The sequence below is a fragment of the Elephas maximus genome, chromosome 7 (assembly GCF_024166365.1).
Source record: "Elephas maximus indicus isolate mEleMax1 chromosome 7, mEleMax1 primary haplotype, whole genome shotgun sequence".
NCBI classification, from domain to species: Eukaryota; Metazoa; Chordata; class Mammalia; order Proboscidea; family Elephantidae; genus Elephas; species Elephas maximus.
Window position 1 is genome coordinate 44,807,865 of NC_064825.1, and position 12,697 is coordinate 44,820,561.

The 12,697-nt window shown below is 38.6% G+C and overlaps 1 protein-coding gene and 1 non-coding gene across 3 annotated transcripts in view; both read left to right on the forward strand.

Moving 5' to 3' along the window:
- Positions 1-12,697, forward strand: part of PAK1 (p21 (RAC1) activated kinase 1) — a 361,730-nt gene that overhangs the window by 213,950 nt on the left and 135,083 nt on the right. The gene's annotated exons all lie outside the window — the stretch shown is intronic.
- LOC126081326 (U6 spliceosomal RNA) lies at positions 6,650-6,756 on the forward strand. Its single transcript, XR_007518371.1, has one exon. It is a non-coding gene; the product is annotated as a U6 spliceosomal RNA (small nuclear RNA).

Below are 12,697 nucleotides of genomic sequence, written 5' to 3' on the forward strand. Positions count from 1 at the left end.
CTGCCTGCTGGCTAGATTTTGGGATGGTGGTTATAGCTTGAGCAGCGATTTTTGGGCCCAGACGAGGAAACCCTGTGCTGAGAACGGTGGAACAGCAAGCTAGAAGATGTCTGGATCCCTAATGATATTGTGATGCCACATACCACATACCTTGTTCTTTACCTCTGAACTTTTTTCTTTCTTTTTTGGAAAAGAAGAAATAAGCTGTCTTATTTGACCTATTGCTGTTTTCAGTGCTCTGTCATTGGTAATTGAGTTCAACTCTAGTTTATTCCATATGGGAGAGGAGAAAAAGGAAAGGCATCTATGTGACTGGATCATTTATTAGTTAAGGGTTGTATTTTTCATGTACCTCACTTTTGTCTCTAACTTATTTCAAAAGCATATTACAGTTTGCAAAGCCCATTCATGTATATTATCTCATTGATGCTTTAGTATCTATTTGTTGTCTAGGACAGGGACTCTGGTCCCATTTTATTATTATTATTTTTAAATTTTATTGTGCTTTAGGTGAAAATATATAGCTCAAATTAGTTTTTCACTCAAAAATTTATACCCAAATTGTTTTGTGACCTTGGTTGCCATCCCTGCAGTGTGTCATCACTCTCCCCCTTTCTGTTTCCACCATGGGAACTCCATGTCCATTTGTCCAGTTTTCCTGTCCCTTCTTTCCATCTTGTCTTTGCTTTTCGACAGGTGTTACTCATTTAGTCTAGTGTACTTGATGAACTAGGAAGCATGGTCCTCACATGTGTTGTTTGTTTGTTTTATAGGCCTGTGTAATCTTTAAGTGAAAGGTAGACTTTGGGACTGGCTTCAGTTCTGAGTTAGCAGAGTGTCCGGGGGTCCATAGTCTCAGGGATTCCTCCAGTCTGTCAGACCAGTAAGTCTGGTCTTTTTTTTTTGGTGAATTTGAATTACTTTCTGCATTTTCCTCCCGCTCTGTGTGGGACCCTATTATTATGATCCCTGTCAGAGCAGTCAGTGGTGGTAGCTGTGTTGCATCTAGTTCTTCTGGTCTCAGGCTGCTGGAGGCTGTGGTTCATGTGGTCCGTTAGTCCTTTGGACTACTATTTTCATTGTGTCTTTGGTTTCCTTTATTCTTCTTTGCTCCAAATGGGATGAGACCCATAAATGTATCTTAGATGTCTCCTCACGAGCTTTTAAAACCCCAGACACTACTCACCAAAATAGAATGTAGAACATTTTCTTTATGACCTATGTTATGCCAGTTGACCTAGATGTCACCTGAGATCATGGTCTGTGGCCCTCAGCTCCAGATACTCAGTCTCTCAAGGTGTTTGGATGTGTCTAGGAAGCTTCTGTGACTTTTCTTTGGTCAAGTTGTGCTGCCTTTTCCTATATTGTGTGTTGTCTTTACCTTCACCAAAGTTAACTTGTCTTAACTGTCTAGTTAGTGATTTCCCTTCCCACCCCAGCCCTCCTTCATAACCATCAAAGATTGTTTTTTTTCCTGTGTATAAACCTTGTTTTGGGTTTTTATAATAGTGGTAGCATACAATATTTGTTCTTTTGTGATTGACTTATTCCGCTCTGCATAATGCCCTCTGGATTCATCCATATCATGAGATGCTTTGCGGATTCATCGTTGTTCTTTATCATTGCATAGTATTCCATTGTGTGTATGTACCATAATTTGTTTAACCATTCATCTGTTGATGGGCACTTAGGTTGTTTCCGTCTTTTTGCTATTGTGAATAATGCTGCAGTGAACATGGTGTGCGTATGTCTGTTTGTGTGATGCCTTTTACTTCTCTAGGATATATTTCGAGGAGTGGGATTGCTGGATCGTATGATATCTCTATTTCTAGCTTTTAAAAGAAGCACCATAAATTTTCCATACTGGTTGTACAATTTTACATTCCTGCCACCAATGCATAAGAGTTCCAGTCTCCCTGCACCATCTCCAACATTTGTTACTGTTTGTTTGTTTGTTTTTTCTTTAGTGCCAGTAATGTTGGGGTGAGATGGTATCTCATTGTAATTTTTTTTTTTTTTTGCTTTTGCATTTCTCTAATGGCTAACGATCTGGAGCATTTCCTCATGTGTTTGTTAGCTGCCTAAATTTCTTTTTTGGTGAAGTGTCTGTGTTTGTAAGCTTTTCCCATGTTTAAATTGAATTATTTGTGTTTTTGTTATTGAAGTGTTAAAATATTCTGTAGATTTTAGAGAGTACAGTGTTGTCAGATATGTCATTGCCAAAATTTTTTTCCCGGTCTGTTTTTACTCTTTTGGTGAAATCTTTCGATGAGGATAAATGTTTAATTTTTTAGAGCTCCCAGTTACCTAGTTTATCTTCTGGTGTATGTGCATTGTTAGTTATGGCTTATATTGTATGTATGCCATGTATTAGGGCCCCTAGCTTTGTCAGTATTTTTTCTTCCATAATCTTTATAGTTGTAGGTTTTATATTTACGTCTTTGGATCATTTTGAGCTAGTTTTTATGTGTGGTGTGAGGTATGGGTCCTGTTTAATTTTTTGTGGGTGGACATCCACTTTTGCCAGCACTATTTGTTAAAGACTGCATTTTCCTCATTTAATGGACTCTGGTCTTTGTCAAAAATCACCTAACCGTAAGTGAGTGGATTTATGTCTGGGTTCTCCGTTCTGTTCCATTAGTCTATGTGTCTGTTGTTGTTACAGTACCAGGGTGTTTTGACCACCGTAGGTTCTGAGATCAGGTAGTGTGAGGCCTCCTGCTTTGTTCTTTTTTTTTCTGTAATGCTTTGCTTATTTGGGGCCTATTTCCTTTCCATATAAAGTTTGTGATTAGTTTTTCCATCTTGTCAAAGAGTGCTGTTAGCCGTGATCCCATTTTAGAGGCAAGAAACCTAAACCTAGAATGGAAAGAAACCTAGATCTAGATTGCTGCCGTAAACACTCAACAAGTTAGCGGGAAAGATAGGATAAAGCTCTATTCCTCTGCCACAATCTAATGCATTGTCTTTGATTATAAACATTATTTATCCATCTCTTTCCATAGAATCCTGTTGAATGGTGGAATAGGGTGAGCGTATTTAAGGGAGCTGCACTATATCCTGATTGTTTTATTTATCCTTCCAGGAAAAGAGTGAATCATGCTTAAGAACGCAGCTGAGCCCAGGAGTGAAAAGACGAGAAGCCAGAAAACATTTTGCACATGGATCTCACATTTCCTCAACCACCGTTGCTATGTCACCTTCATTACTGGTTGCTACAGCTGTGAATGGAAGCCGAAAGATTGGGAAAAATATAAATTAGGATCCTGTTGCTGCAGTTTGGTACAGAGATATGGGAAGAAGCTCGACAACACTTTCTCAGATGTGGGGAACTTGGGATGGCCTCTAGCACCAAGAGGGCTTATTAGAGTCTGCAGGACTGGGGATGCTAGGGCTGTAGTTCTTCCCACAAAAGACTGTCCAAATTCTGGATCCAAAGAAAACCTTACTGAAACATGTACTTGCTTTCTTTTTTTCCTTTCACTTTTCTTTTTCCATGCTACCTCTTTTATGTCATTCATTCATTCATCTACTTTTGCGTTTATTATTCAGTGAACCTTGAAGAAAGAGTGAGGTTTGTGTGCAATTAGATCTTTTTGCCTAGGAATACCTGAATCTTGAATTCTGTCATCACTGTGAGTTTCCCAAGGGAGTTATGCTCATAAGGAAAAAATAGCAAGTTGAAAACAAGGTACTCCTTCATTACTGGTCTGACTAGTGTCCACAGAGGAGTCCTGGTGGTGCAGTGGTTTGGCACTTGGCTGCTAACTGAATGGTCTGTGGTTTAAACCCATCAGCTGCTCCATGGGAGAAAGATGTGGCAGTCTGTACCTGTATAGATTTCAGCCTAGGAAATCCAGGGACATTTTTGCTCTGTCCTATAGGATTTAAGCTGATCATTTAGTCCAAGCTATGCTTTGGAAAGAGTATCCTATTTCATGGAGGGTGGATTGGAAAGGACAAAAGTAATGCAGGCAGACCAGAAAGAAGATAAAGAGAAGGCAATAGCAATATTCCAGATAAAGAGATGATGGTGCCTTGGATTAGAGTTGATGGTAAAGATGGAGAGTGGATAGATTTAACCAATATTTATTAATTAAGGATGCAATAGTCACATGAAAGCGATAAAGGACATAGAGGGAGAAATAAAGGGAGACTTCATGGGAAAGACGACATTTGAGGCAGTGTGTTATAATGCAAAAATTTCCCTGGACCAGATGGGGGTGCATATGGGTCCTAATTCCAACTCTGACCTTAGGCTTGTTATGTGACATCTCTAAGCCTCTTTACAACAAGGAAATTAAACTAGATGATTCTCAAGGTCCCTTCTTGCTCAAGGAAAGGAATATAGCATAAGAGTCAAGATCTTGTATTCTGGAGAAAGACTGCCTAAATTCAAATTATGGCTTCATATGGTAAAATATTATGAACAACTTATGGCAACAAATTAGATAACCTAGATGAAATGGACAAACTCTTAAGAAGCACACCACGTCCCCAAGCTGACTCTAGGGGAAATAGAAATTCTCAGCAGAACCATAACAATGGAAGAGATTGAATCAGTGATCAGAAACCTTCCCTTCCAACAACAAACAAAATCCTGGACCAGATGGCTTCCCTGGGAAATTCTATCAAATATTTAGAGAAGAATTGACACCAATGCTGTTTAAACTCTTCCAAAAGATAGAGAAGGGGAAATACTCCCTAATTCATTCTGTGAAGCAAACATAATACTATTACTAAAACCAGACAAAGACATCACAAGAAAAGAAAACTGCAGGCCAATATCTCTATGTATATAGATGCAAAAAATCCTCAACAAAATACTAGCAAAGAGAACCCGACAGCGTATAAAAAGAGTCATACACCATGACCAAATGAGATTTATTTCAGGAATCCAGGGATGGTCCAACATTAGAAAATCAATGAACATAGTACATCACATTAATAAAACAAAGGAAAAGAAGCACGTGGTCATGTCTATGGATGCAGAAAAAGCATTTGATAAAATTGAATACTGTTTCTTGATGAAAACTCTCAAGAAGATTGGAATAGAATGGAAATTTCCTCAGTGTAATTTAGGGCATATATGAAATGCTGACAACCAATATTATACTTAATGTAGAAAGACTGAGAGCTTTTTCCTTGAAATGAGGAAGAATACAAGGGTGCCCGCTTTCACCACTTCTGTGCAATATTGTATTAGAAGTCCTAGGCAGAGCAGTGAGACAAGAAAAAGAAGCAAAAGGTATCCAGATTAGAAAAGAAGTAAAATTATTTCTTTTCACGGATGATGTGATCCTATGTGTAGAAACTCCCAGAGAATCCACCAGAAAACTTGCAGAGCTAATAAAGGTATTTAGCAAAGTTGTAGAGTACAAGGTCAACAAACAAAAATCAGTTCAGTTTCCAAAGACAAACTTTGAAAGGAAATCTCCAAATCAATACCATTTACAATAGCCCTCAAGAAGATAAAGTATTTAGGAGTAAGTCTAACCAGAGACTTAAAAGAACTATACAAAGAAAACTACAAACTGTAAAAAATCAAAATACATAAGTGGAAGAACATACCATGCTCATGGATGAGAAGACTCAACATTGTGAAAATGTCAGTTCCACCCCAAGCAGTCTACAGATCCTGATCGATATTTCAATGGCATATTTTAACAAGATGGAGAAACAAGTCACCAACTTCATATGGAAAGGTGAGAGGCCCTGAATAAGTAAAGCCTTACTGAAGAACAACAAAGTGGGAGACCTCACACTACCAGATTTTAGAAGCTATTATACCACCATGGTAGTCAAAACAGCCTGGTACTTGTACAACAACAGATAAATAGACCAATGTAACAGAATTGAGAACCCAGATATAAATCCATCCCCCTACAGTGACCTGATGTTTGACAAAAGCTCAAAGTCCGTTAAATGGGGAAAAGACATTCTCTTTAATAAGTGGTGCTGGTATAACTGGATATTCATCTGCCCAGAAAAATGAAACAGAACTCATACCTCACGCCACACACAAAAACTAACTCAAAATGGATGAAAGACCTAAAAATAAAACCTATAATGATAAAGAGCATGGAAGAAGAAAAAAAAGGACAACTCTGGGAGCCCTAATACATGGCATAAGTAGTATACAAATCATAACTAATAATGCACAAACACCAAAAGAGAAACTCAATAAATGGGAGCTCCTAAAAATCAAACACTTAAGTTCATCAAATGATTTCACCAAAAGAGTAAAAAGAAAAACCTACAGACTGGGAAAAAATTTTCACTATAACATATCTATTAAGGATGTGACCTCTAAAATCTACAAAATACTGCAACATCTCAACAACAAAAAGGCCAATAATCGAATTAAAAAAATGGGCAAAAGGTATGAACAGACACTTTACCAAAGAAGACATTCAGGAAGTTAACAGACCGTGTGGAAATGCTCACAATTATTAGCCACTAGAGAAATGCAAATCAGAATGACAATGAGATACCATCTCGCCCCAACAAGGCTGGCACTAATCCAAAAAACAAAACAATAATTGGTGGAGAGATTGTGAAGAGGTTGGAACACTTACAGTGGTGGGAATGGAAAATGGTACAACCACTATGGAAAACAATTTGGTGATTCCTTAAAAAGCTAGAAATAGTGCTCACTTCGGCAGCACATATACTAAAATTGGAACGATACTGAGGAGATTAGTGTGACCCCTGGCTAAGTATCATACACAAATTTGTGAAGCGTTCCATATTTTTTGTATGAGAGGACTGACTGCATTTGTAAACTTTCACTTAAAGCACACAAAAAACAAAAACAAAAAAAAGCTAGAAATAGAAATAACATGATCCAGCAATCCCACTCCTAGGAGTATATCCTAGAGAAATAAGAGCTGTCACACGAATAGACATATGCACACTTATGTTCATTGCAGCATTGTTCACAGTAGCAAAAAGATGGAAACAACCTAGGTGCCCATCAACAGATGAATGGATAATTATGGTACGTACACATGGTGAATAACTACACAACGATAAAGAACAATGATGAATCCACAAATCATCTTACAACACGGATGAGTCTGGAGGGCATTATGCTGAATAAGATTAGTCATAAAAGAGCAAATATGAGACCACTACTGTAAGAACTCAAGGAAAGGCTTAAACAGAAAAAAACATTCTTTGATGGTTATGAAGGGGGCAAGAGGGAAATTCACTAATTAGTAGAAAAGGGTCAGCTTCGGTGAAGGGAAGGACAACACACAATACAGAGGAGGTCAGCACAACTGGACCAAAAGAAAAGCTAAAAAGTTTCTTGGACACATTGAAACACTTTGAGGCACAGAGTAGCTGGTGCTGGGGCCTGGAGACCATAGTTTTGGGGGACATCTAGGTTAATTGGCATTAGAAAATTAAGAAAATGTTCTGCATACCACCTTGGTGAGTGGCATCTGGGGTTTTAAAAGCTTGGGAGTGGCCACCTAAGATGCATCAGTTGGTCCCATCCCACTTGGAACAAAGGTTAATGAAGAAAATCAAAGACACAAAAAAAATATTAGCCCAAGAGACTAAAGGACTACATAAACCAGAGATTCCCCCTGCCTGAGACCAGAACTAGATGGTGTCTGGCTACCACCAGTGACCATCCTGACAGGGAACACAACAGAGTCCTGGACACAGTGGGAGAAAAGTGTGATGCAGGACTCAAATTCACATAAAAAGAACAGACTTACTGATCTAACAGAGACTGGCATAACCCCTGAAACTATGGCCTTCAGATGCTCTGTTAACCCAGAACTGAAACCATTCCTGAAGCCCACTCTTCAGACAAAGATTAGACAGGATTATAAAACAAAAAATAATACACGTGAGGAATGTACTTCTTAGTTCAGTCAGATACATGAGACCAAATGGGCAGCTTCTGTCCAGAGGCAACATGCAAAGGCAGGAAGGGACAGGAACTGGCTGAATGGACACAGGGAACCCCGGGTGTTAATGGGGAGTATGCTGTCACATCGTAGGGATTGCAACTAATGTCACAAAATAATATGTGCATAAACTTTTGTATAAGAAATTACTTTGAGCTGTAAACTTTCACCTAAAGCACAATTAAAAAAAAAAAAAACAGTTGGGTGTCTATATATGAGCAATAAGAAATCTAAAAGGGAAATTAGGGAAACAATTCCATTTACAATAGCACCTAAGAGAATAAAATACCTAGGAATAAATCTAACCAGAGGCATGAAGGATTTACACAATGTATAGAACACTGCTTAAAGACATTAAAGAATACTTAAATAAATGGAAAAATGTTCCATGTTCATGGATTGAAAGACAATATTGTTGAGATGTCGGTACTATACAAAGCGATCTGTAGATTCAACACAATCTTGATCAAAATTTCAACAGCTTTCTTTACAGAAGTAGAAGAACCAGTCCTTAACTTCATATGGAATGGCAAGAGGTCCTGAATAGCTAAAACGATGTTGAGAGAGAAGAACAAAGTAGGAGGTCTCACACTTCCTGATTTTAAAGTATTCTGTACAGCTGTAATCAAAACATCCTAATAATGGTGTAACAGACATATAGACCAATGAAATAGAATTTAGAGTCCAGAAATAAACCCACACATCTATGGTCAACCGATATTTGATAAGGGTGCTAAGTGCATTTGATGGGGAAGGAGGAGTGTCTTTAATAAATGATGCTGATAGAATTGAATTTCCACATGCAGAATAATGAAACGATCCATACCTCACGCCATACACAAAAACAAATTCAAAGTATATTAAAGACCTAAATGTGTAAACTAAAACCCTAAAATTCTTAGAAGAACAAGTACTGGTTACACTCTCAGGTATAGCTTTCAACAATGGATTATCTAATGTAATAACAAAAGCACAAACAGCAAAAGACAAATAAATGAGACCTCATGAAAATTAAAAATGTTTACTCATCAAAAGATTTTACCAAAAAAGTGAAAAGACAAGCTCTGGCTGGAGAATATCTTTGGAAATCATACATCTAAGAAGAATTTAATAACCAATATATATGTATAAAGCTTCAGCAACTTAAAAAGAGAACCCAATCATAAAATGGCTGAAGGACTTGAATAGATATTTCACCAAAGAGGACATTCAAATGGTTACTGAACACATGAAAAGATGCTCAGCATCATTAGCCATCAGAGAGATAAAAATCAAAACCACAGTGAGGTACCATTTCACTCCCACTAGGATAGCTAAGATTTAAAAAGAAATAATAATAAAAAAAGAACAACTATTGGCGAGGCTGTGGGGAAGTTGGAACACTTAGCCATTGTTGGCGGGAATGCAAAATGGTACAACTCTTTTGGAAAACAGTGTGGGGATTCCTCACAAAACTAAAAGTGGAACTAGTATATGGCCCAGCAATTCCGCTTCTAGGTATATACCCAAAAGACTTGAAAGAAGAGACTGAAAAATACACCAGTATTCATTGCAGTGTTAGTCATAATAGAAGGTGGATACGACCTAAATGCCCATCATCAGATGAATGGACAAACTAAATGTGATATACACGTACAATGGAATACTACTCAGCCAGTAGGAGAAATGAAGTCTTGATACAGAATGGATGGAGCTTGAAGACATTATGTTGAGCGAAATAAGCCAATCACAGAAGGACAAATATTGTATGATCTCACTTGTTTAAAGAGACAAGCAAAGGCAAGTGTATACAGACTAAAGTTTATTAGTGGTTACCAGGGATGGGAGGGAGGGGGAAAAGGGGGGTACACGATGCTGGGAAAATCACATTGATTAAGGGTAGAGTTGTACAGCTGATTATGATGATGGCTGTCACTAAGTTGTACGCCTGTAGAAGTAGCTACTGAGGCTGCTTATGTACAACCAAATACCTCATGGCATTTGATTTTTTGATTTGGAGGTTTAGGGTCATGGTTCCTTGAGACATCCCAATTAATAGGCCTAATAATGTGTTTAGTGGTTCTGTTCTACCTCTTAGTTTTTTGGGAATGCCTGGGGTGTTAAAAGCTTGCAAGTAGCCATCTAAGGCACAACAACTGGTCTCTATTCACCTGGAGCAACACAGGAAGAAGGAATAGCGGGAACAGGAGGAGGATATGGAATGTGTGGCTAATCGCCTCCATGAACAACTGCCTTCTTTTGCCATGAGGCCAGAATAACTGATAGTGCTCAGCTGTCATTACTGAATATTTTCTTAAAAGATTCCATAGGAGAATCCTGATCAAAAGGGGGAAAACACAGAACAGAATTTCAAATTCTCATGGACTCTAGACTTTCTGGAGCCATGGAGGGTGGATGAACCCCTGAATCTATATCCCTGAGATAATCTCTAAAGCTTAAACCAAAAGTATCCCCCAAAGCCATCTAAAGAACAATAGTTTAGCTTAACTAGTAAAGCTAGTTTGTCATACTGTGGGGGCTTGCGTGGTGGTGTGATGCTGAAAGCTATGCCACTGGTATTCAGGTACCAACAGGGCCACCCATGGAGGACAGGTTTCAGCTGAGCTTCCAGACTAAGACAGACTAGGAAGAAGGATCCGGCAGTCTATTTCTGGAAAGCATTAGCCAGTAAACACCTTATGAATAGCAGCAAAACACTGTCTGACATAGTGCTGAAAGTTGAGCACCTCAGGTTGGAAGGCACTCAAAAGACGACTGGGGAAGAGCTGCCTCCTCATAGTAGAGTCGACCTTAATGAAGTGGATGGAGTGAAGCTTTGGGGAACTTCATTTCCTGATGTAGCATGATTCAAAATAAGAAGAAACAGCTGCAAACATTCATTAATAATCAGAACCTGGAACATATGAAGTATGAACCTAGGAAAATTGGAAATCGTAAAAAATAAAATGTGTAAACATCGATATCCTAGGCATTAGTGAGCTGAAATGGACTGGTATTGGCCATTTTGAGTTGGACAGTCATATAGTCTACTATGCTGGGAATGACAATTTGAAGAGGAATGGTGTTGCATTGATCATCAAAAGGTTTCAAGATCTGTCCTGAAGTACAACCTTTTCCGTGATAGGATAATATCCATATGCCTACAAGGAGGACCAGTTAATAAGACTATTATTCAAATTTACACACCAACCACTAGGGCCAAAGATGAAGAAATAGAAGATTTTCATCAGCTGCTTCAGTCTGAAATTGTTCGAACATGCAATCAAGATGCACTGATAATTACTGGAAACTGGAATGTGAAAGTTGGAAAGGAAGAAGGATCAGTGGTTGGAAAATATGGCCTTGGTGACAGAAACAATGCCAGAGATCGAATGATAGAATTTTGGAAGACCAACAACTTCTTCATTGTGAATACCTTCTTTCACCAACATAAACGGTGACTATATTTTTTTATACACATGGACCTCGCCAGATGGAACATACAGAAATCAAATTGAGTACATCTGTGGAAAGAGGTGATGGAAAAGCTCAATATCATCAGTCAGAAAAAGGCCAGGGACCGACTGTGGAGCGGACCATCAATTGCTGATATGCAAGTTCAAGCTGAAACTGAAGAAAATCAGAGCAAGTCCACAAGAGCCAAAATATGACCTTGAGTATATCCCACCTGAATTTAGAGACCATCTGAAGAATAGATTTGATGCATTGAACACTAGTGACCGAAGAACAGACGAGTCATGGAATGACATCAAGGACATCATACATGAAAGCAAGAGGTCATTGAAAAGACAGGAAAGAAAGAAAAGACCAGGATGGATATCAGAGGAGACTCTGAAACTTGCTCTTGTACGTCGAGCAGCTAAAGCAAAAGGAAGAATTGATGAAGTAAAAGAACTGAACAGAAGATTTCAAAGGACGTCTTGAAAAGAGAAAGTAAAGTATTCCAATGACATGTCCAAAGAGTTGGAGATGGAAAACCAAAAGGGAAAAACACGCTCAGTGTTTCTCAAGCTGAAAGAACTGAAGAAAAATTTCAAGCCTCGAGTTGCAACAGGGAAGGACTTTATGGGGAAAATATTCAATGACATAGGAAGCATCAAAACAAGATGGGAGGAATACAGAGTCATTATACCAAAAAGAATTAGTGTTCAACCATTTCAAGAGGTGGCATATGATCAGGACCCAATGGTACTGAAGGAAGAAGTCCAAGCTGCTCTAAAGGTCTTGGTGAAAAACAAGGCTCCAGGAATTGATGGAATATCAATTGAGATGTTTCAACAAACAAATGCAGCACTGGAGGTGCTCACTCATCTATGCCAAGAAATATGGAAGACAGTTTCCTGGCCAACTGACTGCAAGAGATCCATATTTATGCCTATTCCCAAGAAAGTGAGCCAACTGAATGTGGAAATTATGGAAGAATATCATTAATATCACACACAAGCAAAATTTTACTGAAGATCATTCAAAAACGGCTGCAGCAGTATATCGACAGGGAACTGCCAGAAAATCAGGCCGGTTTCAGAGGAGGACTTGGAACCATGACTATCATTGTTGATGTCAAATGGATCCTGGCTGAAAGCAGGGAATATCAGATGGATGTTTACCTGTGTTCTATTGAGTACGCAAAGGCATTCGACTGTGTGGATCATAACAACCTATGGCTAATGTTGCAAAGAATGGGAATTCCAGAACACTTAATTGTGCTCATGAGGAGCCTTTACATAGATCAAGAGGCAGTTAGTTCGGACAGAACAAAGTGATATTGATTG